This window comes from Nipponia nippon, unplaced genomic scaffold, assembly GCF_047370975.1.
Source record: "Nipponia nippon isolate SJK-2023a ecotype South Korea unplaced genomic scaffold, ASM4737097v1 scaffold_6, whole genome shotgun sequence".
NCBI classification, from domain to species: Eukaryota; Metazoa; Chordata; class Aves; order Pelecaniformes; family Threskiornithidae; genus Nipponia; species Nipponia nippon.
Genome location: NW_028262380.1, coordinates 40,191,238 through 40,212,750, shown reverse-complemented (window position 1 = coordinate 40,212,750; position 21,513 = coordinate 40,191,238). Strand labels below are relative to the sequence as shown.

At 36.6% G+C, this 21,513-nt stretch overlaps 1 long non-coding RNA gene across 2 annotated transcripts; it reads right to left on the bottom strand.

The window, feature by feature from the left end:
- Positions 1–1,145: 1,145 nt before the first annotated feature.
- On the bottom strand, positions 1,146–14,966 carry LOC148051418 (uncharacterized). 2 transcript variants are annotated; one of them, XR_015699893.1, is made up of 5 exons: positions 14,805–14,963; positions 12,900–13,067; positions 12,173–12,361; positions 8,971–9,207; positions 1,146–1,988 (listed from the first exon to the last, which is right to left on the bottom strand). It is a non-coding gene; the product is annotated as an uncharacterized LOC148051418 (long non-coding RNA). The 2 variants fall into 2 exon arrangements; XR_015699894.1 differs by lacking the exon at positions 1,146–1,988 and adding an exon at positions 2,663–2,727 and having other exon boundaries at positions 14,805–14,966.
- Between the last annotated feature and the right edge of the window lie 6,547 nt (positions 14,967–21,513).

Genomic DNA, 21,513 nt, shown 5'->3' with positions numbered 1-21,513 from the left:
AAATATGTCAGTTTATTGGTGCTTGTTAGTGAAACAGTATATTTACCTATATATTATACTTTGTTTTATTGGTGTGGATAAATCAATATACTGTAGTTTTAGAGGGATACTGCTTTACAGATTGCTTTCTGTCAAAATCCTACAAGACAGTTAAAAAGCAACATACTGTGAAGTGAAGGCCTTGGCCATCATGAATATCAATAGCTTAACATTCTAATATTCTGTGAAATCTTCTCTGCACTAGAGACTAGTTTTGCATTAATGAGCACCTGTCTATTTCTCTCATTTTACTACAAACGACATGGGGAGAAAAGGATATATAAAAAGGAGAAATGAAGCAATTTCATTTAAAAAAGTAGTATCTATACAGAGTTACATTATACACAAGAGAAATATTAATTGCATCATCACTGATGAAAGAGGAAATTTGTCAATTAAAACAGGTAAAAAGGAAGGTCATTCTCCATGAAATTTAAGGTAATTAGATAAACATGTTCATTTGTCCCCAACAACATCATTTGCATTGCCAAAAATGGAAGGGAGTTAATATTAACAGTATGCTTTACCATTTTCTCCAGTGGTATGGTAACTTCCCAGGGAGACTTGCAGTTAGGTTATAACTCCATATTAGACATGAATAACTGCCTCACTTGGGCACAAGTGAAAATCCTCACAAGAACATTCAAAGAACACTCATATCTAATAATGGCACAAGAATGAAAGTTAAGACATAGGTCATCGGCAGCAGCATTAGCTTTTAATGAACAATAGTAAATCTGGACTCTTTCACCTTCTTTCTCTCTCTCTCCTTACTGCAGGACCAACACAAGAGAGGAAATAGGCCATGACAGCAAGATCCTTTGAAGCATTCCACTTAGTCTAAAAATGGCAATGTTAAATTCTTGAATGAGCCTCATTCTACAAATTTAGCAACAGTTTTGGAAGGTCTACATCTATTCTCTTACAGCCACCAGGCAGAAAAGGTGCAGAGTTTGACTCTTTCTGTACAGATTCCTATTTTAGACAAGAACAGAAACATCAAGTGATTTGCTTAATTAACCAGTGAAGTCAGACTTGCAAACAGTAATCCTAATAAGTTTACACAATTGATCTACAGTGCAAGAATTATTTGCTGGAAAAATCAATGAATTTTTATTAGTGAATAAATTTAAGGTTATTGTATTTCAGACAATTTCCAGATGGTGAACGGGGAATACATTTATTGAACAAATTATTCATCACTCCCTAGCTACAGAGCACAACGTCAGTCCTTGGATATGATGCTTAGCAGCCTAACATTAAGAAAAGCTCCTGAAATATTCTGATAAGAGGTCAGTGTAGTTCTTTGTGCCCTGAAAAAACCACAATCATCTTATTATTCAATCTGTAGGCAACATTTTATTTTTTTTCCTGGAGGAGCATTAGGAAACAACGTGAGAGACATTCTGTTCTTTCATACTGCTTGGTTTCCAGGCAAAAGGCAATTTTTTTTTTTTTCCTTTAAAGCATTATTCTGAATCATATTAGACACAACTGGAAAGAAACAACTTTTCTTCCTTATTGTGACATCCAGAGTTTGAAAACTGCTTACACACACACATATATATATCAATTAATGCAGAAATGAGTGTGTGTTTATGCATATTTATATAGCCAAGCTGTTCAAAGGCTAAATTGCCTCTCACACTTCTACCCCACAACTCAAACATTTAATTCTTGTTTCTTTCCATTTTTTTCAAAAATATTACTCTCAAGTTTTTCCATAATTCTATTCCAAACGTCTGTATTGCTATGAAGTTAAGCTGTTATTATTAGTTAGGCTAATTCCACAGTGTAGTAGTAGAATAATCTCTCCTAAAGTTTTCCGTCACAAAGGAATTAATTGAACACTGCGTGACTGGTCTACATGGACTGGAAGTTATCCATGACTCTGTTAGAACTGGGGAAATGATGAGCATAGCAGCAGGTTTTTATCTGGTTTTTGTTTCCTGAAAAAAAAAAAAAAATAAAAGCAATGATTTCAAATACTGCTCCTAAGTGACTATATAAACATATATTTTTAGTTTTCTTAGCAGTGCTATGCCAACCAGCAGGTAGCATTCATTGACGAGTTAATAACCAGAAAATGAATTTTCCTTTGACATTGAATGGAATTGGACATGATGTTAAGAGGGGAAGATGACTCTATCCTTCACCTATCATCTGGCTGCTAACCAGTCTCTAAACTGAATTTCCAATTTGAATCTCAGTCTGGTGGAATACCACAATACTGGAAACTATTACAGGGAAATACATAAAATAAGAATATATTCCCTCCTGCAGATTAGAAAGGAAAAACATAAATGCATACCAGAAAGGAGGGAACAGAAAAAGGACAAAGCAGGAAGGTGTACATGTCATTTCCCTGGTATCAGGAGCTGTAGGGTTAATGGTTTTGGAAGCAGACAGAACAATTCTGTTGTGGTGTGGGTGTGGAATGTTAGGATGAACTGAAAATATTTTCAAAGATGAGGGACTTGGAGCAAACTAATCTTCCTTTTTCCCAAGTGAGGATTTGATTTCACAACAATTTCATTTGACCTCAAAAGTATAAAAGTTAAATTGTTCTGTGCACCGTTTTATGCGCTAGAATGCTCAGTGTCATTTCAGTGACAGCAATGGTTTCAGTTCCTGGAAATTCGTCGTTATGAAGACAGTCTCATATACTGCTGGCATTACTGTTGAGGTCTGGAGATAAAACAGATGCAGGATTGGTAAGGATAGGCAACACATCTTAGATAGTGAGTATAGGTAAAAAAGCAGACAAGTTCTCAAAGGCTATATCCCTTCCCCAGATCTGTTGAGATATTACTTCTCCTTACAAACATGCTTTGGTGAATGCTTAAGAAGGAGATGCTTTTTATAAATGCCTGTTTTCTAGAGCAGAAATGAAAGCAGACACAGAGGTCACTATGCTGATTTTGTACCAGTGAAAGGTCCTCTCATCCCACAGAATTTTTCTGAAGCAGAAAAGGTTACTGTGTATATAAAAATAGAACAAGGCACAGGATGAAAAAAGAAGTTCTTTATCAAATTAAAAGAATGTTATGAAGTTCAAAGCCTACTTTCCCCTGTTCATGTCTATCTTTCTTTGCCTGCAGCTGAGTTCTGGTATATGCTTTCTACAGTTAAAATTTTGCTTTCTGCTTAAACTACCTCTTTCACATTCCTCCCAACAAGTGTTTTGTTTTCAACTGTGTTTATGTAATAAAAGCCAAATTTTCAGCTACAAAAGTTATGAAATATCTTCAAAGAATAGCAGCTATCACTAACATGCAAGGCGATTAGATTTGTGACTGCAGAACGTTGCATGACTGGACTCAGCAGCCTTAAAGCACTTAAAGACTGTATGCTTTCTAGGGTAACAAAGACAGATGTGGATATAATTGCAACTAAGAACTGGTGAATAAGTACTTTAAAAGTCAGCATTAGTGAAATATTCTGTCATAGAACAAAAACGCTTAAGCTGGTTGTTAATAAAAGAGTATATGCAAATTGTGCAAGATGCCAAAAAGATCTGCCATTCCCGAGGTAAAATTACCACTCCAATGGAGTAAGTAAGAGTCACTTCAAGTGGAAAGAAGTTGTGGTTTTTGTGGTTGGCTTTTGCTGGACTTCTTCCAACCTCTGAAGAGAGTGAAGATACCATAGGGACATTTTTATTCAATTTCCTAACTAGCATATGATATCAAAGAAGCTGTGCGAGTTTCATTTTCCAGTACTCATTTTAAACCAACTTGGCTGTCATGTTTACAATTATAGAAATTCAGCAGGTGTTGGGGCACTGACCTAACTCTGTGCCTTGCAAAAGCATTTCATCATTACCTTCCTATTTCTCCAACTATCGTTCAAAACTCAGGAGGCAGGAAAGACAGTAAACATGAGGAAACAATATTAAAGTTTGATTTGCTTCCTTTTACATCAGTAAGGGTTTCAATGAACATCTGGTGAACTGTGAAACAAATAGATTTAAGCACCATTTCAGAACTTCAATATTTTATAGTACCACTTCGAATTCTACTGGCAAAACACAGAATCTGGAAAGATTTGTCCAACAGAACTGTCCCCCACACTGCTGAGTCTTACTTAATATTTAATTTACAAAATGTGTGTTTATAACTGAATTCCAGAGTGTTTCTTTCACTTTTACAACAGGTCTCTCTGGTAATTACCTCAAAAATTTGCAGAGCATTGCTTTAAATAGACTATTTATTCCTAAGTATGAGGTTGTAACTCTCCTTTCCTGTTGGTAGTCAAAAAGTAAAGTGAAGGGCTGTATTTTTTTTCTTCCTGAATTTGACAGATTAAGGTTGGAATAGAAAGGGAAGGATTTTTTCATGCTGAAATTAAAATGACTGGGAAGAAAAAAAAAAAAAAAAAGAGAACAAGTAAAATATAAGGAATCAGTAGAAGTCTAAGATGAGGAATATACTAGAGCAGACTAGAAAACTCAGAATTCTATTTTAATTTTAACAGTAATTCTCAGAAATTGAAAATTTTCTGGATTTTAGAGAATATATCCATTGAATTTTTACCCTTTAAAATAATAATAATAAAAAAGAATCTGAACTCAGAAGTAATTTCAAGACAGAAAATATATCAAAAGATTAATTTAGAAACTGCCAAGATGTTTTCATTCTTTTTGTTTTGTTTCCTTTTAATTTTAGAAGTCTTTCCCAAAGTCGGTACCTGACAGTAATTCACAGATAAGTTTGTTGCTGCTGAAAATCCTCCTCCTCTAGGAAAGAATTTTCATAAAAAGTTTTTTACCAGTTCTAGTTAGTTTGTGAGGCACCTAGCATCTTTAGAATATTTAAACACATCCCAAGGTAAAACCTTTTCATACTGAGTTAATTTTACAGACTAAACACATCACAGACCATTTGTTCCCTGCTTCCTGGGAAACAAGCAGAGGCAATGTCAATCATTAAGGAATTTCTCTGAAAAGAATAAAACAGAAGATGGAATCAGATTACTACCAGTTCTATTATAATTAATCTGCTGCACACAAGCACACAAGACATTCTGCTGGCAACTTGAAACATTTTTAATAGCTAATGCACCTGAGAATATAAGAACGCTATTAAGCTTTTTAAAGATTCCTTGGTGCCCATTTCTGTAGTTATTGTCGTTCTGTACCAGACTCGGTGAAATCTTAAACACATCAACCTAAGTGAAGCCAGAGTCCATATTCTCCTGCTGCCTCTAGCTTGATCCAATTAGTCTGAAAAGCCAGAACTTGTCCCTTGATATTTTGAAATTAAAAGCTGCCACCACCATCACTGTATATGTACTCAGGAAGGCTGTTTGTTTTAAAAGACTCCAAACTGCCATGATAAGCAGCTCTCCTGCCATTTTTTTCCTCCTTCAGGGAAACCAAAGACAGAATGCATGCAGACATGACAGAATACAATTAACTTGCTAGTTTATAGGCCTAGGTCTTGCTTAGACAGAATATAGCTCTATAAATCCACAATCTTTTTGTCTGTATCCTTTGGAAATTTTTGCACATCTGAAGGAAAAATGAAGCTGGCCATCCAGTCTCAAATAGCAGAGAAGTGACATGACAGCTCTAAGAAAACAAACAAAAGTAACAGCAGTCCAGAATAAGAATTTGTGCAGAACAAGATCTCATTTACTGGAAGTGTTCATGAAACAGTGCAGTTAAAAACTTATCTTAATTGTGTGGAATATTTGCAAGACTATATGCAAACATACCATGCAAACACTATTTTCTTTTTACCACTACATAATAAAGTTCATCTCCACTTATGCCCTATATTTTCTTTCTATGTCCCATCTTTCTTCTAAAGCTTCCCATGATTTACATTATAGGAATTGTATTTTGCCAGATGGCTGGGACAGAGACACTGATGTTACAGGTGTTAGGATTTACTTCTTTAATGTCACAGAACACTGACAGAAAACGTTAATAGTAGCCACATAAACGATCTGTCCCCAAATGTTCTGATGCAGTTATTTTCAGCTATAGGATTTGCCATTTGGGAAAGGGTTTTGAGGGAAATGAGAGACAGTCTGATTAGACTTTGTCTTTAATGTTTGTTGGTTTCCCTTAGTGGGCTCTCCCTCCTCCCTCTCCCCTCACTTTTTGGAGCTACACTGACGTCTTATCAGTAAGCAACAGCAGTTAAGTAATTGCACAATGCATCCACCAATAAATATTACATTTTTCACATTTTGCAGAACTTTGTCTTATCAGCTGTTTCTAAATTTTCAGTAAGTGATTTTAGAATTGTGTTAGGTTATAAATAATATGGCAAATTTTGCATATCTAGTGCATGAAGAGAACAGAAACGTCCCTCAGTTCTGCTCCTTCTCAATGCACTATTTCATTTTGGCACAGACAGAAGAGAACCTGCTAAGCCAGTCTAAACAAAGTCTGTTTTAAAACAATTAAGAGATATCCTACTTCAGTTAACTCCTATATATAAACAAGCATGAAGACTGTTAAAAACTTTGGAAACCAAGACGACTATTCCTCATAATTTGAAAGAGATCAGAATCAACCCTCCCCCAAAAAACTAAACACAGCAGGAAGGAATCCACTGGACAAATAAATCACCTCTCTTTTCTCAGTAAATACAAGGAAAAATCCATAGCAACACAGATTGCAGAACAACCCGTTTTATAAACTGCAACAGCAAACAGTACAACTGCAAGTAACAGAATTAAAGTCAGATTCTCTCCTGGGGTGCCCACTTAAGCCATGCTGATATTAACAAGAATGACATATGATTAGTCAGAAAAAGATCCCTGCGGCACTCAGTAACTCCTGAAACGCATTATCTTGGGAAATAAAACACACACCATTGCTAAGAGAAAAACCTTTTACTAATTGGTTTATCCCCCAGAACGATTGATTTACAGTATTGTTTTTTTTCCAAATCTACCTGAGTTACAGAAGCAGCAGCCCCTCCTCTCATTTGATAGAGAATTATGCAGGATCATACTCAGAGCCTGTTGAAAACAGGCAAGAACTCCTCCTCAACTCTGAATTAACCGCCAGTCTTCAGTGCTGCCCAAAACAAAACACACCCCCTTTCCCCACTCTCTTAGACTGACAGTTTATATGAGCTGGACTGGGATGATGCTTTGCTTTTGTACATCCCACAACATGGGAACACTGGTTTTAGCTGCATTTAAGTCCTAAAAACAAGTCTCTCTGCTAATACTGAGATAGAACCCTTCGGGATCCATATGGCTTTGAGGGTAAAATGCTACCCAAAGAAAAGGGAAAATATAATCTAAGGACACCAAAGGTCAGCCTGCAATAACCTCCCTCTCTATGTCTCTAAAGACTTGAGTATTTTCAGGAGTTTGATAGAAACATTGTAAATTGCCAAGCAACCGGAGCTGTGGAAGCAAAATATTGGATATCACTTATTGTCATGTTATTGTAAATAAGATTTATTATTGTAAATAAATCATTATTTCATGTTCCACTAAAACTGTGAATCTGCTTAAATCCAGTTTAAGGTTGAAACACCAGCAATTCTTGAGCAGCTGAACTTAGTGGATAGGAACAAGAACATCATTACATATTTCGTCCCCTCCAGGTCTCTCTCTATAGTGTGAGCACAGACTTGCTAATAGTTAGTCAAAACAGGTTCAGTGTGTGTAGAGATTGTAGAATATATATTTTTTAAAATGAATCTAATGTATTGATACAGATATTGTAAAAGTACCTGACTAAATATAGATGCTGCCAAAGTTTGAGAGCTTAATACTTCAATTGACATAATTAATGTTTTCTGCATAAACTGAACTAATAGTAGCAAAAAGATCTAGATGACTTCTGCAGAATGAGTTTGTGGTAGGAAAGAGTTGATCAATAAACGTACACACATGTATGTGTATATATAGGTAGGTAGATGATGTGTGTGTAAATGTAATATATACATTACACATGGACACATACCATCAAGATACTGGTTCTATTGAAAACAGTGGTAACTTAACACAGCTACAGGACACAGATGTAAATGTCAGATAAAAGGAGAGATGGGAAAAACATAGCTTTTTGAGATATAATTTGCTCTCAACAGATAGCAACTTTAACAGTTATAGATTTTTTGACTTTGCTTAAATCTGTGCTTTTAGAAACACAACTTTTCCCTTTCTGTAGCTTTTGAAAGGCTTATTCTTGTCCATTGTTCTTCAAAAGAAACGTGCTATGAAGGAATCGCACAGGGACAGCATAATCCAGATTGTTTTATGCATGTTGTACACAACATGTACACATTTCTGTTTCAGAAGTTTAAAACTACAACAAAAAATTCACACAGGATTGTTCCTTGCTTCACAAAACAAATGGAAAAGGCTTAAAATAATTTTTAAAGTGATCCTATTCAGTTCTCAGATGTCTAGTTAGGTTGGACCAGAACGGGTTAAATTAGTCAAACCAGGTTCATATTAACTCTAGAATTACTACATTCCACAAGGTCAGATAAGAAGTAGATATTTCAATAACTATATTAGAATCTAATATCATTTGCTAAAATTAACAAAAATGAACTGGATTTCTGTATTTGTGGCTGACAGCTGCCATGGAAGATGCCTTCCATGCTAAGAAGAGCGACACTTTCCTGAAATAGTATAGGCACTGTTCTTTGCTTGCTCAGTTTTAGTGAGTTAGGATCAGTTTAGTCAGAGTAAAAAATAAAAAAATAAAATCCTATTCTCAAACTTAAAAACCTTTATGACCAGGCATACAGGAACTGCAGGGGAAAAAGGGTTGCCAAGAGAAACAGAGCCTAGTATACACATTTGAATATTACAAATTAGTTAATAACTCAATAATGCAGGAACATGACCCCCCCTCCCCCTCCCTTGGCCCGGCCCAAACATAAAAGCCCGGAGAACAATACAAAACATTAGCCCCGACACCACGCACACCAAGGCCCCACTCACCTGTGAAATGACTCTTGGCTGAATCTGGTAGCCCAGGAGGTGAGGGAGGCAACTTGCGCCAGCCTTCAAGTCCTGCACAGTCACTCATACCACTGGTATCCAGATTCTCCATGCTGAGATAACCAGTTTCACCGCGCAGTGCCTCACCGGCCTGTTCACAACAGTCATGGCCAGCAGTAGGGTCAGGTGTGCTCCTTAGCAGGTATCACCAGAGGGTCTTTAAGTTGAGGGAATTGTCTGGACCAAAATATACAGAAAGAGTCACTTTTCTGGGTGGGTGGAAGGAATAAAGTCAAAGGCTTTTGCTTACATGAAACTTCACCATCCACCCAAAGTCCATTGGTTCCTGCCAGGAGAAAATGTGGAGAGCAGACATTTCTGTGTGAAGTACTGGTGTGAGGGGCAACAAACCCTTTACTGCCCTGCAGGCTTATACTGGTGCTTTTCCTCCTTGAACAAAAACAGCTACTGGAGTCATAGTTGATAACTTTAAGAGTTAATAAGCAACTTGGGTTCTCAGTTTTTTCCAATTCAGGTGCCAAGCAGTACCCAGCTCCCCATCCACTCCCAGCAAATCCCCTTCACTACCTGTGGCTCAAGGTCCAGCCCAGACCAGAGCACACCAGGAGAGACAAGGGATATGGCAAGACAGGGAGGGAAACGGGGGAGAGGAGAAAGCTAGAAGCAGGATAAGGAAACTCCTGACATGAAGAAGGACTGAACACCTGGGAGCTCACTGGGGAGAAGGCCGATGAGCAAGGGAGTGAGCGAGCGGCCATGGGGCCTTTCCCCAGCTCCTGCTCCCCCATGGCTGCCCCCTGCGGAGCCATCTTCCCCCGCTCTCCCACTGGCCTAAACCAGGACCCAGTATAACCAACCCACACTCCCCTTCACCAGGCAGCTGGAGCTTGCCTGAAAGGCAGCCCCAAACCTCCTCCCCCCCGGCAATCCCTGCTCCTGCCCCACTGCCTCCTGCCCGCCCTGTTCCTCCAGTGAGGGCCCACAGCCACCATGGCTGCCACCCACCCGTTCTCTCTGGGGGACCCCAGGCTGAAGAGACAGAGCAGACTGAAAAGGAAAAGAAAGACCCAGAGAACCTTAAAATGCAGATGAAAAGGAGCTGCTAGAAATACCTGGGGTACCCCAGGGGAAGGAGCAGGTGGCAGGGAGGTGGCACAAGGGGGGCTGTGAGAGGAAGCCCCACGGGAGCCGGGGAGGTCCCATGGCTCTGCTGCGTGCTCACCCAGATACCCGCCCCCGCTTCGCACAGCGCACCCACACACGGACCCCACTGCTCTTAGATCATTTATTCATATATACCCCTGAATTGTATTAACTTGTTGCTCTCCTTGTATTGGAAAGAAGGGGGGAGAGGAGGCGAGACTTTTAAAATGCATTTCCTTCTGCTCCCATCTTCCCAGCTGCCTTTGAAGCCAGGCATAAAATGATTCAGTCATTTTGAAGGAAAACAAAGAAAAATGGTCTCCTAGCAACAGGAGTTGCTGTATTGCTCTCTGAGGGATCTCTCCTTCGTGTTTTCAAGGCTTTGCCTGTTTACTAATATTGGAATAAAAGTTCTCACATCATGTTAGTGTGATTTGTTTAAACAAGGACAAGCCTATATTGCTTTTTGACAATGAAGACATAGCAAAGCATGGTGTTAAAAGAACTCATATTCCTGCAAAAAAGCAAGGAATTTCCTTTCAAAACTGAAAAGCAAATACCTACCATACCTTCAGCAGGTGAAAATAGCTTTATTTCATTGAATCATACAGTGTACTATACATCACCTGCAAACCTAACAAGCTGTATTTCAAAACACAAACCTACCAGTACCTTGAATTGCAGAACAGTTAATTTTTCTAATATAGGAAACAGCATTCCAGGGTATCCATCCAGACATACAATTTGAGTTATTTGGCCAAAAAATTTAGGGGCTGTCGGACTTGGACTGTCTGGTGGCTGGTAACATATTAGGTGAGAGACGTAAAGTGAATTAAATGCCAATATTTGACCTGAGATGCTTTAAGGCCTTCTGAATACAACAGATGTAAACACATCAGGGGGATATATAATTCTTATTTTTGGACATCAGTACTGTCCTGAGGAATTAACTGCCAGGTGATGCCACAAAAATTAAAGCGCTTAATAGTATTAAAATAAGATGAAGAGAACATGTACAGTTATATTAATTGAAGTAATAGAAAGAGATAAGGTACAACCCTTAACACGATCCTGGGCCGCTTACTATCAGAAGTTGCGAAGAACGTTTCAGAAATGGCCATTGCAGGACTCGGTTGCACACCCTGCTGAAAAGTCTGTCAATTGTAGGAGCAGATTAACAAATGATAGTGACCATAATTTGCTCCAGTGTAGAAATACCCGTGGTTTTATCTACTGGAACTAACTCACAGACTGAGAATAGCTGTATTATTTTGGAAAAGTAATTTCTTTCATTCTGATATTACTCTGAGAATAATTTTTAATTCTTGCAAAAGGGTCAAGAAGAACAATAAAACATAATGTGCACAAAGAAATAACTATTTCTAAAGACATTTTAAGGCCGTCTTTGTTTCTATAGGTTTTGATTATTTAATATCAAGACAATGCAAACAAGTGCTTAACTTCCATGGATGGGAAGCAACTCCTTTTATGCTAATGCTATTTCCATTGGCTGTACATGATAAAAATAAGTACAACCTGATGAAAAGATATCTATAAAAATGCATTCTCAAAATAAATTAATTGTACAAGTAAGTAAATATGGGGGGGTGAGAAGAAAAAACTGATGCATGCTTCCTGCTGGTGCAAATCAGTCTTAAAACAGTTGAGAATTAAAATGTGCAGGGATGAAAAACAAATAAAGTGGGAATAGGGCAGATGAGGAAACCATAACCTCCTACCTGTCCCAGCCCTGCCATCCACAAGCTGTTGCTCTGGCTCCTGTTAGAACAAAAGTTTGCCTGGCTGTGCTAGGCATCAGGCTTGGGGACTGATCTAACTTCAAAAATATTGCTGTAGACAAAAGGGTTTGCTTTTCCTCTTTTGCTTTTTGGGGGAATGTGGAGGGAGGAGGAGCCAGTGAAATAGATTTGGTCACCCAAACTCAAGAGCACACTTACAAAAGGAATGGGGACAAGGAACACATACTGCTTGTTGCCAAATATGTTTTTACTGTGAAATTATCATTTAAGACACTAACCTCTTTAGAAGAGATTCCCAAAAGTCCCTCTGTAAACTTCATGTCTCTTCAAACAAGCACATCTTCCAGCCAGCTTATTTTATAAGGCTTGCCTTGATATCAGAGCACCTTTGCACATGGCAACGAAAGCATTCCAAGCAGACATGAATTCTTCTGTCTTGCCCAAACTAAAAATATAGAAATCTGCCCCTGTTAAACAAAAAAAGCATTATAGGGTACAGCTATTCTGAGAAAAAGACAGTTTATTATTTCTTTTTCAAAGTCTGCCTATATTTATAAAAAGCTATTATCCCTTAGTAGTAAAAGTGAAACGATCTATCAAAAAGGATAGAAATACTGGTTAGAAGGGTCACTGAATTTTTCTTAATTCTATGTTTTCAAAGAGAAAGACAAGGGAAAAAGAAAAAAAAAAAAAAAAAAAAGGGATAAGATCGTGAGGTTTCCCTTTGGAGAAAGTACTCTGTTTTATCCAGATATAGTGCTAGTTGAGACCCTGAGCACTCTTGTTCTCCTCCTTAGACCCATGGCTAAATGTGAGGCTGAATGACCTGGTAGAGGTCACACCTTCTGGGAGTGCAGAAGTTGATGGATGCAGCTGGATAATGCAGTGAACATGCCAGATATTGGTCTCCTGTGTTAGAGGCACAACAGCAAACTAAAGGAAAAAAAAAGATCAAGAATCAAAAGAGGAAAAAAAAGTGTTTTGATACAAGAGGACAGTGCTTACCTGTTTTTAAGCACTTTTTGTTGCCACGAGCTCTATGTAAACTTTGCTTGAAGAACACCAGGGAATATAAACTATCTTCTCGTTCATCAATAGCATGTCTTAATACTGAAGAGTGTAGCAATGGCTCTACCTAAGAAAGCAGCCTTGGTACTTCTCATAGCTGATGTGCTTTAGAAAAAAAACATATCATGAGTGTGATGAGACTAAAAGCCACCATCCATTTTGGGACTGTAGTTGTGCAATTGTGACTTAGATCAAAGGAGTAATTCTGTTTGCTTGGATTTTCATGTGATGTGCAGTTAAGCAGCTTGTTCATCAGTATTGATGTAGACAGATGCACTGTGTACTGACTGGATTCTGGGGAAGAAGGTACAAGCACCGTTGGTACAGTAAAAAGAAGAGAGGGAAAAAGAAAGAAGAGATACTTACACAGCTAGGAGACACTGACAGAAAAGCATGATCTTGTCTAGATTTCTAACAGGAAATATCAAATTACATCTCATCATTTAACACATCTGTAACTTTCTCAGGGATGCATCAGTCTGGAGCTCTTATAAAACTAATTATACTCTATGGTGTTCTGAGACAAATAGTGACTTGAGCTGCAGTTGTGGCTAAAGAGGAAATCCATTTTAAATCCAGAAGCAGGCAAACATGCTGCATGAACTTCTGTTAGTGATAAGAGAAACAGACATACAGGAGTACCATAGACTTTATTTTTTACACAGAATCTGGCATACCACAGCTTTTTATTAGCCTGTCTAATTTGTTATCTTGCGTTTAGTGGTATCTGACTCTTAGTCCAATATCAGGGCTTCAATTCTCCTGTGATACTCAGAATATGCAGATGTTTTTTGTGATGCAGAGATGTGTCGCGTTACCAATATAACTATCTACTATTAGTAAAAAGTCCAAATCCTAAAAGTGTTTACAGTATTTTCCAACCCTTAAAAAAAGTCACATTTCCCTTGAAAATCTCCTGTAGCAACAAACTCCGCAGAAACACTATATATTGCATTTAAAATGTTGGCTTGTTAATAAATGCAGTAGTCCAAACTATTTGTATTCTACAGCAGCAGGAAATCTCATGGGAATAAAATAATGTGACATAATAGCTTCTTCTTGTATAAACGCACCAAATGGCATGCTTTCTGGTCTATGTGTATCCATTGAAAAACTCCAATGTTATTTGGATTTTATAAATAATAGAAATAATACAACTAACAAACAGTATATTACTACTGTTATTTATATTACTTGTTAACAGTAGCAATGTCAGCAGCAGCATACAATTTAATAAAACAGAGATATCAAACCACTGTCATTCAAAAAATAAGATATTCCCACATCATCCAGAACCAATTTACTGTACTACAAGCTGAAATACTGCAATAGTCAATTCTTTATATAACTCTTGAAAATATGGTGCTGCTAAACCATTTTAGTGTGGGCATTGTGGTCAAAACTCAAACAGGTTATAAATTAGAAATAATTTTTTATATTAGCAGAGAAAAGGCTACACAAAAGTTTGTTTCACTTCTTCAGCATCAAAACAGCAAGAAAATAAAATATTAGGAATCATAGGGAAAGAAATAGAGAACAGGAAAAAAAAAAACATGCAAAGGTATAAGTCCATGGTGCAATTGCATGTTGAGTGAGAAGGTTTGGTCCCCTATTTCAAGAGAAGATGTTACAGAAGTAGAAAAAATTAGGCAACAAGAACTACCAAAGGTATAAAACAATTTTCATATAAACAGCAAGCAAGAAGATTCATCCTCTAACACACACCACTATAAAAAATCTGCAAGGAAATGGCAGGCTGTGCGTTTTATAGAACAAGTTGGAAAGACCAGCTTATTCCTCATGTTAAAACTGAGGGTTACAAAAGTGTCTCATAGCTCTTACCATTCACACCAACTTGAAGGCTGGAAAGCTCTCCTGGGTACTCAGGTGAAATCCATCCACCAGGAGGGTTACCCTGCTCACTTTGTAAGATACAAGCATCTGAGACCCTTCTTCCTTACACCAATCTCTGAGCCATCTGTTAATCTTCCTTCACTTGCTCTACAATTGCCCTATATATCAGACAGCAGAGTGTTACAGACACTCACAATCGAAGTGAAAGTAGTTAAGAGTATGTTGGGGGATTCCAAGCTGTTTTCAATTAACTGTTGTCAGTTATGCAGTCATTTAATCCAAATAAGCACTGCCAGAAGTAAATATTTACCACCTGGCTGTAGCTGCCTGTAATACCGAATCTGAAGCTTGAAAAGGAAGAAATCTTAGAGTATGATGCTTAGCCATTCCTACTGACAACTCGTCTAGAGGAATTGCTCTCATGCTTATGTTTTTCTAAATTACTACTATAGTTTTGTATATAACTTGATAGAGTTTTAATTGCCCTGATTCAGCACACAAAATGCTTTGCAACTAGTACATGGATCACATCTGCTTGGTTGCTTACCATGTAATTAGTAAACTGTAAGTGGGAGGGAAGTCTCAGAGTTGCTGTCTTTATTTTCTGATTAGGAAACATGTCTGGCAAAGTCCAATGTTTTGTAAGGCTGGGCCTGATCCAACAACTAAAAGCTTATGAAATGAAATAAAAAGAGTTTGCTACTGGCAGCTATACCAGTCTGGCTGCTTTTCTAGAAAATCACAGTGCTGTAAGCTGCTTTTAATTAGGTATTCACACTTCTTACCATTTGATATACAGGCAAGAACAGTTTCTTGCTGACCACAGTTAAAGTGGCCATAAATTTTTATTCATGAGTCATAGAAATAACAAATTTTTATTTGAAATGCTGCTCATTAAAAATTCATGATGCAAATATGGCACATTTATGTAGTTAGTTAAATCCCTGTTCAGAGTCACTCTGTTGCATTTTCCAGGGAACAGCTGATTCCAGTTCCCATCATTACAACTCACTGTCTCAGCTGCCAGCAACCAAGCAAAACCAGATTTGTTTAAACAGCACTAGTACCATACCGGCAAATTGACACCTGGCATAGAAGGGTATTATGCAAAAGCTGACAGTTCATTTCACTGATCAAGTAGAAAATTGACTCAACATTAAGAGAATTGCTTCTATGGTTTTCTCAAAAAAAAAAAAAAAAAATCAAAAAACAAACCCAATTTGGGATGGACCAGAAGTTGCGTCTCATCCAAAACAATGTTTCATTTCCATTTTGATTTTTTTTTAAAGTCTTTATATTAAATGTAGATTTCTCTTTTCTTTTAAAAAAATCATAATGGAAAACTGGTACCTTGCCTTTTGTAAATGTGTACGTAGAACACTATTTCAATGAAATTGTTTCCTTGGGGAAGGAAGTTCAACAATTTCGACTCAAATTTGCAAATACTCTTAGTCAACATGAAAACACAGTTTTTGGCTAGTGTTTTGAAGAAAAACATTTCACATGGCCTTGGGTATCATCACAGTAGCAAATTCTTAGACTATGTCTGTTGATTATGTAACTTGCTTATTTTTCTGTATTTGCGGCAAAGATTTGATCATCATCGTTCATAGTTACTCAATTAACTTTAAAATAGTCTGATGTCATTTTCATGAAATAAGGAAATAGAGTCATTTCTTAGAAAGCTGAAACTGTTTTCCTTTGCTATTATTGTAGCACATAGATACCTATGAGAAAATAGAGACTGGTTAAGTCGGGTGAATAGGAAACACAGAGAATGGTTAAATAAGAAAAGCCATACAATATCCTCATTTTACAGACAGTAAACTGTGTCCCATAGGTTGAGAGACTTGAGACTCAATCTGTGTCTCAGCTGTTAGCTGAATAAAATGAATGCAATAGAGGCACAGACAAGTAAAATATATTATAGCATTCTAAACGCAAGACTAGTGATCTAGAAGTATATGCCCAATGTTGTGCTGTTATGCATATTTTATACCTGCAGTTTGTTTAGAGCACCATAGTAAACTGTTTTTCAATATCTTTTTGAAGAGCAGCAATCATTAATATTTTTTCAGAATACTATACATCAACAATATTGCTGTCTCTGAAGTCCCGCGCATTGGTTATGCTTGCTAAATAGAATTTTAAACTCAAAAGAACATGACGTGAATGCTGATAGCAGCTCAAGTAATCAGAAGAAAAGAGTTGCTTCTGCTCATATAAACTCCTGCAAACCTTTGCTATATTTGAGTTGAAAAAAATATTTGCTAGAGTTCTGAAGACTTGCATCTGTAACTACTTCTATAACTGCTGCTGTGAGAACAGCAATCTGATGCTACGGTTAGAGCTGCAGAGGAAGCCCTACTCTATTCAAGACCAGGCTTAAACTGTTACACATTTTCAGATTTCTTATTCTGCATTAATTAACATGTAATGGAAAGGCCACACAATGCTAGAAAAACCCCACAGTAGTTGTAAAGCAAGAAGCAACATAAATTGTTATAAATGTAAATTATTACATTAAAACAGCAAGAATTTAAAATTATCCACTACAAATTTTGGACTTACCATTTTGAGTCACTTAGAAAGTAGGCAGAATGCATTAATTCCAATATACACATTTCTGTAATATATGTTTACTGATAATATATTGTGTTTATATTTATAGGACTAGACGCAACCTGAAAGAGGTAAATATTAAAAAACGATGCTTTAGATACAAAAGCACATAGTATGGAACCTATTTCCCACCATACCTTATTCTTTAGCGCTAAAATATAAAATAAGATTACAATGGACTTCAAAATCAAACAGTCTGAAAAAACTCTGGACAAGTATTTATACTGCTGGAAAAGGTGGTAAGCATTAAAGATGTAGGGTTTTATTATCATATTTTATTATTTTTCTTTATAAATTCATAATTCTTTGTATGTACATGCATCCAGTAATATACTGATATATTTAACTTAAGAATTTTATCATTTGTTTGCATCAGTTATAGCTTATTATCACTGACCATATAAAATGATTCAACATTTATAAACAGGCTGCCTCGCAGTAAATCCCAGCAGTAATATTCCCACACATGGTATTTGGAACAAAATAATTGCATTACAACAGCCTACACATTCTATGAGCGAATGTGCAGACCAATACTGCAGACAAACAGGCTTTTAATGTCTTTATATACATTAAAGATGGCTATAAAACAGCCCCTGTCCCAACAATTTATCTTGTTTCTGTACCTCATGACTTTCCAGTGTGATGAGTGGGTTGTCTTCTCTAAAAAGGGGGAAGAAGAAAGGGATCTTTCTATGATGCTGATTACTGTATATAACTTCATAATAAATATTTGTTAAAATATTTATCAAAGCAGTTTCTATAGAAGCTGTGATTTATAAATGATCTACAGAAGAATGGACTAGGAGAGTCAGAAGGATGGTACAGGATGTGCAGTCCTGCAGAAGTAAGAAAGAAAAGTTCATTGACTATAAGGTGGCCCAGCCCCCTGTGACAGGAATGAAATGTGTACATCAAAGCTGGGATACAAATGTAATTTACTATATCATTATTTTTGATCCCTATTTAAAAGCTGAGACAGAAACCATAAAAGTTTTATATTGTCCCATGGGACATGATTTTGTGCCAGTGCCTTGTTAGAGGCACATGCTTTAACACCTTATCAAAGGAAGCCTGTTAGAGACATAACTGGAAGACCATAAACCTCGTCAAGTCTTTGCCATGAATCAAGACTGTGATTATGCTTCAGAAGGTGCAGTTACTGCCGGAGTCTGGCAAGCACCTAGTTGTCTGACATTACAGCACTGATAACACTGATGTTTTTACTCCTCTAATTTTAGAGGGAATTCATTTGGGGTTCATGAAATCTATCATTAGTTTCAGTAGCTATTGAGATCAAGACTGAGCACTTCTGGGAAGCCCACCACTCTTGGGTGGCAAATGAATACTTTCAAAACAATACCTTTCCTGCCCTTTTGTTTAGCATAGCTTGACAATGAATATAACAGTAAATTCATAGCTGTCAGACTATATTACATATTACATTGACACATTGAGTAATTCAACTTGAAACTGCACCTCTGAGGTGTTCAAATCATATACCCATTTTAGATATGACTAAGCTATACTTACATGAAAAAGGTTATGTGCACTAATTAACACATAGAGAGAAGAGTGTAACAGCAGGCCTGTTAAAATATCCCTGCATAAAAGCGTGTTACCATGACAGTGACCAATTTTGACATCTGTATATTTTTATCTGTGTTTGCCTGTCTTTTAAGAAAACGTATAAAATCAAATGAAAAAGCACAAGTTGAGGACAAATATTAATATGCATGTCTGGTAAAAATGAGCAACTCTTTATCAGCTACATTTTTCTACATCATTCTTATTGCATAGCTTTAATCTTGTGAATAATCCACTGTCCAGTATCCCATAAGATCAAGGAAAAAGAAGGAAGATCATAGACTTCAGAGCTAATTATATTATCAGTTAATTTCAGAATTGCTATATACAACATTTAATTATGCTTTTTAACTACATAAAGCTTTAGAATTAGCAGCACTTTACGTAAGGATTTTAAATGTATTCCTTTAGTGACCATTTGCAGTCTTTCAGAAAGCAAGACTTGAAAGAAAGAGCAAGAATTTATCCCACATGTTGTAAAGCTTTTCCTAATAAAATGATGAGTTATATTGTGTTGCTTCTCTTTATGCTGCTGAAAGTAATCACTTAAAGAAGAGTTAATACTAGTGAACATACATGTGTACATGTATATATGCATATACATATATGTCATTATTTCATACATAATCCATATAAACCACTTATGTAATCATAATAGTTTTCATGTACGCTAATTATTGTTATATAAAATTTATTATACTATATTATAGTAATATAATACAAAAATTTACATTAGTATATATGATCAACCATCCAACACTAATGCTACGCTACTGATGACATTTTCTCATGTCTTCTGTTGATAATTAATCACCTACTAGACAATTACTTAGCTTTTCATGGGGAACAGTAGCTCATGACATACTTTTAGGAACTGTATTTTAAATGTTATTTATGAAATGCATGTTTAACAAATTTCGCTACACAAGGAGAGAGTATATAAAGCCAACATATTATATAGTACTGTGATTTGACCTCAGACATACTCCTTTTCATTTTAACTTCTCATAGAGCAGAACTTCTCTTTATAGAATTCCAAGTACCAAATAGGTTATTCAGCTATAAAGAAGAATATATATGTTTTTCCAATGCTAGCTGAAATTTTCTTCCTCTGGCTATTTTTTAGTAAATGCAGAAAAAAATACATGTCATTTTAATCCTGTCTTTTCCCATATATACATAGACATATACTGAAGACAATAGATAAATGCTGGAACAGTCTTTTAATGTCATTGCCACAGAATCTTTCTTACAACAGTTACAATAACTCTGTATTTTTCTGTTAACCATATGCAGCTAATGTTTTTTAATCTTGAAATGAATGGCTTTGTTGCATTAAAAATAGTGCTTTTTTTTTTAATGATCATTTGGAAAATGAATTCTGACCATTTACTATTATTTTTCTATACTTAAGTAAATGCAATTAAGGAAGGATGGTGAGGTTGATTTTTGCACAGCTGGTTTAGTTAAATTTCACATAGAAATGATGATCCGGGAAATGCTTCCTTGTAAAGTAAGAAACTCAGCAACTTCCTGGGCCCAAGGCTCTGCAATAACGTTTGTCGTAACCCCAGGTGTTGTATGACTACAGAGCTGACAGAAGCGGTTGAAGTTGTGTAAGAACAGGACTCCTTCCTAGGCACTTTAGCAAAGCCATTACTGTAGGCAGAATATTCTGTGTGTTGACAAACCAAGCAATCACCAAATATCTTTAAATTAATTGCAGTACAAAGTAGACTTTTTCAAATGTGCAGAGATGGAGCGTAGAGACTGGGTTTACTTTTGAGCCCTTTGGAGTTGAAAGGGTGCTTCTAAATGAAATAATCTGGATTTTTTTCTGTCTCTTCATTCAAGTATTATAAGTCTGACTCTGAGCCCATCCCTAGCAATTTCAGTGGATTTATTTCTGCTGTACCTTCATCTAACTGGCAGCAGAATCAGATCATGCAATGCGGTATACTTAAAACAAGAGGACATAAGGTATGGCTTTTGAGCATTTAACAGTTCTGTTTTATCAGTCATTTAGCATAAATTTCTGATGTCATTTCAAGGCACTGCGTGCTTGCTTCTTACCATGTTAGTTACAAAACCAAAACAAGTCATAATTTTTATATTAAAGTACCTGACATCCAGTTCTGCTAATTCACTCGGAATCGGTATTTGTGCCGATCCCACACAAGCAGACAGTCGTTCAGCCTTCCAGACCATTCAGTAATTATGCTAATATTTTCAGGAATCTTCACAGAATGATTGGTATTCTAGAATGCATTCCCTTCTCTACTGCTATATGACACACATGTGCAATGAAGTCACTGAAGAGCCTTCAGCTCTTTACAGATGAATAAAAGTCTTTGCATTAAACTCAACAGACATATTGATTCTGCTTAATTTTACTTTCCTGACACTTTGTTATTTTGCTGGGAATGCATGCCATCCATGCGTTCCGGACAAAATTACAAGTGTCAAATGTGATATCCAACAACAGATA